The following is a 6,020-nucleotide window of genomic DNA, read 5'->3' as shown; positions in this document are numbered from 1 at the left end:
AACATAGAGGGAGACTTTGACAAATAAGAGTAGGGGAGGATACATGATTGATACAAAAGCAAACTCAGGAAGGAAAGATTGGACATTTGGAAGGGGTTGGTTTAATGAGGGAAGAAGAGATCGTGGAATTGGATTGGGGATGATCTGCGATGGTGGTGAACAGCTGTGTTGAAGACCTGGAGGGAAGGATGAGATTGAAGCGAATGTGGAAGTTGATTGTAAAGGCGGGGAAAACGAGGAACAAATGAATGAATGGAGGTGAGCAGTGATCAAATTTTTTGGGAGTTTCACCAGTAGGGGGGTTATGAAAGATAGGAGTGGGAGGGATGACTTGCAATTTTGACCGAATCTCCAAAGTTTTAATAGGTGTTGCTTTGGACCCTGGGTTAGGTCTAGGTAAAAGGAACCCCTCCCCATCTCCATGCCAACCTGTGAATTTATATAGAACAGTTCTATAGAATGTTCTAAATTTCTGTAGATTTTATTGTACACCGCTCCTTTCCTATGCCATCTCTAGGCGCTGCATAACGTCATTGCCGGGCACCGAAGGGGGCTTGGCAATGACGCACGCTGAAAGGGAGTACTGAGTTTTCACTCTGGTTGGTTGTTTGTGTTTTCTTGTTTGTCTGGGCGATATCTCAGCCATCCTTTGAGCTAGGGAGCTGAAATTTCGGCACAATAGTGAGCAAGTGCTTTGTTAAAACACTGTATTTTTGTTTTTTGATTAATTAATTGATTAGTTATTTAATTATTAGCAATTAAGTACTTGTATATTTCCTTTCTACTCTGGGCATTATCTCTGGCACCTTTTGAGCTGGGAAGCTGATATTTGGACATGACAATGACCAAGCGATTTGGCTGTCAGGGCTATTTTTGATTAATCAATTAATCGATTAATTATTTGATTAATGACTAAAAAAAATTTTTTTTAAGCTCCACATTCGGATGAAATGGTGGTTTATGTGTTGTATTAGGCAATAGATTTTTTTTTTTTAAATTATTTATTTATTTTCATTATTCATCATTTATTTATTTTCTTTCTCATCTGGGCAATATCTCAGGCACCTTTTGAGCCAGGAAGCTGATATTTGGACATGACAGTGACAAAGTGATTTGGCTGTAAATGATATTTTTCATTTATTGATTAATCAATTTGGTTTTTTTTCAATTAATGGCTTATTTAATTTTTTCAAAAAGCTACAGCTTCGCTGGTGGTTTAGGTATGCCATTAGCCAATTGATTAAGAAAATATTTTATGTTCGTTATTTCTTGATTTTAATTATGCAATTAATCAATCAATTATTGTACACCTCTCCCTCCCAATACAGTTTCTATGAGCTGCAATGCCGCGCTGTAGGATATTTATTTATTTGGCATGGGGGGCGGTGTACTTTGAATGTATCTGCTTGTTTTTAACTTATTTTTTGCAGGGTTTGAAGGCCTTTGTTTCCACACCGGCAAGTGGAGCTCGGTGAGACGGGGGTACCAGCCCAGAGGAGAGAGCAGAACTCAAAGCTGAGGATTAAGACCTTGTAGGTGGATAGGAGTTCAGGTGTGCCAAGGAAGGACGTTGTACAACGGAGGATGCCCAGTCAGCGGCTGTCTTTGGAGGCCAGCTTTGAAATGTGTTTTGCCCAAGATCATGGCTGATAGTGAGACCCAAGAGTTTGGATAATTCAACTTCCTCAAGAGGATTAAGTAGATAGGGCTTGCCAGGCGGTCCTTTCGGAGATGTTTGGTATGAGATTTGTCAGGATTGTAAGACTTATTCCAAGTGTTCCCAAACTCGTGCCATTATCACATCTTAAAATTGTCCGCCATACTAGTCATACGAGTCCATGCAGTGAGATGCATTTTGATCAATTCTGTAGGGAGCATTGGCTGAGATCACTGACAGTGATGTGCAAACAACAACAACAACCAAAACAAATGTGAAATATAATTCAATAACCTAATCACTTTTGTTTCCTTTGGTGACCTTTGGCATTATTTGTGGTGTTGTTCCCAAGCTCCAGGCAGACTGCAAAAACCAGGAAACTTTATTTGATTGGGAAGTTTACAAAACATTGTACAAAAGAGTTGCCAAAACTTTTTTAAACCTTCATCCAAACAAAAGAACAAAAATGAAGACTGGAACCTTTCTCATTAAAACATTCCTCATGACCAAGGCTCCAGGAGCCATAACATGTCTAACAGAGATCTAGCCAAAAGGTTGGAGTAATACCTTGGCATGAGCACCCATTCCCTTTATTAGTTAGTGAGGGGGTGGGGGGGAAGTGTTAGTTGTGCTTTCCAAAATTCCATGTTAACCGTTTTTAAATGTTTGAAAATTGAAATGAAGATTCGATTACCATTTGAACATATTCTATACTACCTGTACACCTAGCACATCACATCCCCCCTACCTGTGCCATTCATACGAAGCACACCTCAGTCGTCCATTTGTAAATGGTTTTCTATTGTTTTGATTAACTTCCAACGGTTTTTTGATTTGTTTACAAATCGGTAAAAGTTAACTTTTTATCGGTTCTGTGAATGGTAATGATGACCACGTACACGAGCTTGAATGCTCATTAAGAATGTAAGTTCTTTTGAAATGCTGATTAGTGATTACCCTCTGGTGTCACGCTGGCTTCGTGTTCCACTTTGTGCTTGGTAACATCCAATGGATCAATTGGCTTCATTACGATTTAAATGTCTCGTTTACACCGTTCGTTTTGTATTACGATGCGAGGCACGAAGTTTTTGTTTTTCAGGTAGGATCTCTATAGCCTCTAGGTGTGCGCGACGAACAGTATGTGGTTCCCTGCGAAATCGCGGGCAGTGGGTGGGGTTTGCGAGAGGGAGGAGGGACCTTCTATGGGAGGACCAATCAAATGACAGATCGTCAGTTGAGTAGATTTGTTGCAATAATTACACAATTGATGTGCTGCACGTACTTCTGATACCTGGAGGAAATGATGTAAGTTCGATGGTGATTGTTATTTTTGTGGGTGGGAGTCCTGCGGCCATAGTCTCCACAGGCCTCTAATGGAGGCCTTGATTGCAGGTGTAGTTCCATGGAAGGAGGAGGGACGTGGGTTTGGAGTTGTTGAACCCGAGCCCTCCCCACATCCCTTTGACCAGAAGTAAATTGAAAGGAAGCTCAGGTATGATGTCGGCCCTCCTTGATGCACAACTCTGGCAAATGAAATGTTAAAGTAAAATAAAACTATAACTGCATTGGGTAGAGAGCATACCTTCACCAGGCTGAGCAGTATCCGTTTTGTTTCCCACTGATAGACTGGATCTGGATTCGGACCTGAACCAAAATCTAATCATTTCGTCCTGGCCACATAGCCAACGTCTCCACTAAATTGAGTCGGAATCCGTCCACAACCTTTTGAGACATCCTGTTCACAGTCAGACAGACACAGTTCGACAGACACGCACATACCTATGACCTCCATCCAGCTTTGGTGGTGGAAGTAAAAATGTAAACATGAACAAAGTTTATGTACATTTATTTTCAAACTGATGCTCCCAATCTTGTCCATGCACAAGGACTACTCCAGTTCCCCTTTTCAAAAGGTTTGCCAGCTAAAAACTTGACCTGATCCCAACTAAAACAAAAAATGCTGGCTGGACTTGCTAGTAGAATGTGTAGAAATGATGCAACAAATGTATGGATGTGCCATCCGAGCCAAGGATTACCAGTGCTTGATGAAGGGTTGACGTCAGACATGTCACCTTCTTGGTTCTCACGGTGGTTGTAGCACACCTCCATCAATGTCGTTGATTTCATCCATTCTTACTGGTACTGATGGAGGGAAACTTTTTGCCCAACTTGGACGAGTATATTGTACTTTGCGAAAATGGTGGTTTAATGTACATTTTACCTGCCTGATGATTGGGTACCTTGACAAATGCCAAACTCATGGAATCTTCCAAGGAACCTGAATATTGCACAGAAGAAGCGACTGTCTTGCCATGTTCAGGTGGACTGTGAAAAATACATTTCATGGAATGAAATGTTTGCAATCCCTTGTGATGTCTTGTACTCCATTTTGACCAGCAGATGAATGACATTTACTGTGGGTGATTATGCAGGTGAGATGATCACTCCAGAATTGCTGACCTGTACAGTACTAACCTTCGAAGAACTGTCACTGAATTTGCTGATCTGGGAGGTGGATCCGCCATGACCAGACAAATGTAAGGTACGAAATTGGTCATTGGTGACGATAGTGGGCAGACAATGCAGATATGCTTGCTGCCTGCAAAGCCAGTCGCCGACTGGGCATCCTCCGTCGTGCAAAGTCCTTCCTGGGCACTTCTGAGCTCCTCACCACATACAAGGCTTTCATCTGCAGATCAATGGAATACTGCTCTCCCCTCTGGGCCGGTGCTCCTGCCTCACACTTAGCTCGGCTTCACGCTGTTGAAACCAAAGCTTTCAGAATCATTGGAATCTCCCACGATGAAGCTAACTGAGGGCCTTTCTCTCTCAGCGCAGGCATGTTGGTGGTCTTTGTCTTCTACCGACTCCTCTCTGGCCTCGCTCCCCCAGCTCTGTCTGTGCTCTGTCTGTGCTCTGTCCCCCAAATATTCCTGCAGGACACACAATATCTGCCAGCAACCCTCTTCTGGTTAAACTGCCAAAATCAAGACTCTCTGCTCACCTTCACTCTTCCATTCCTCTTTTCTCCCACCTCTGGAACAATCTCCCACACTCTTCAATCCCTCTCCTCCCTCCAGGTCTTTGAAACAGCTGTTCACCACCATCTCTTATCTTCCCCCATTCAAAACCTTGATCTTTTCTACCCTCGTTAAAACACCCCAAATCCACGTCTTTCAATCTTCAACTTCTTTCCTGAAATTCCTAGTCGTGTTCATTTGCTTTATACCGTGTACCCCTTCCTAATTTGCTTTATACTGTGTATCCCTCCCTAATTTGCTTTATACTGTGTATCCCTCCCTAATTTGCTTTATGTCGTGTACCCCTCCCTAATTTGCTTTATATCGTGTACCCCTCCCTAATTTGCTTTATACCGTGTAACCTAATTCACCCCATATCCACTTTTCTGAAATACAGACTTCTTTCCTGGAAGTCCTAGCTGTGTCCATGTTTTTTTTTACTTCTCCCCCCGCCCCCCTTCCCACGCCTCCTCCCCCCAAGCTCTCCCCCTTCCACAGATCTACCGACGTCCCTGTTCTCTACTGTTGTTGTGCTTGTGTGCTTCCCTCTCTCCCCATCTTGTCTCCCGCTCCCTTCATTGCATGTTTTATGTCTGTGCATCTTTTCATGTTCAATGTGTTATGTATTACATTAATGTTCAATGTTTTACACGAGCCTCGATTGTGTATATATATAAATAAATTTAAAAACTGATTGGTTGTCTGAAAATTCTGACAGATTGATTTCCAAGTGTAATGCAGGTCCCTGATCATCTCTCGTGATATGTACAACTTTTGAAACCAATATTTTTGGACTCCATTTGTGAACCTGGCTCTCAAGGCCATCCTAGGAGGATGCCCGACCATCCCAGGAGAATGCGTGACCATCCCAGGAGAATGCGTGACCATCCCAGGAGAATGCGTGACCATCCCAGGAGGGTGCGTGACCATCCCAGGAGGATGCCCGACCATCCCAGGGGGATGCGTGACCATCCCAGGAGGATGCACGTCTATCAGACAATTTTACCCCAAATTCACACTATCCGCCAACTGTCACTCACTGAACCGAGCCTCATCTGCTAAAACAGCGATTTGTAAACCCCAGTCGTGGTGTATGCTCAATGCAGATTTTTCAACAGGTCGCGGTGTCCTGTGGGGTCACTTTGAGTGCTTCTCAAGAAACCCATTTTGAGTGTAGACTTCATTTCACAGGTTTGTTCACTCCAACTTGTATTTATTCTACCAAATATGTGGAGGTGATTTGGCCAGTCCAGAACTCGCTCAGTCATCATTTGAATTTGTTAAAACAACTTGTTCTGGGTTCACCTCCACAGATAGCCTTGCACCTTTACCCCAAATATTGG

Source organism: Myxine glutinosa, chromosome 9 (genome assembly GCF_964187855.1).
Source record: "Myxine glutinosa chromosome 9, kmMyxGlut1.1, whole genome shotgun sequence".
In the NCBI taxonomy this organism is placed as follows: Eukaryota; Metazoa; Chordata; class Myxini; order Myxiniformes; family Myxinidae; genus Myxine; species Myxine glutinosa.
The sequence above is the reverse complement of the archived record's forward strand: the minus strand, read 5'-3'. Positions refer to the sequence as shown.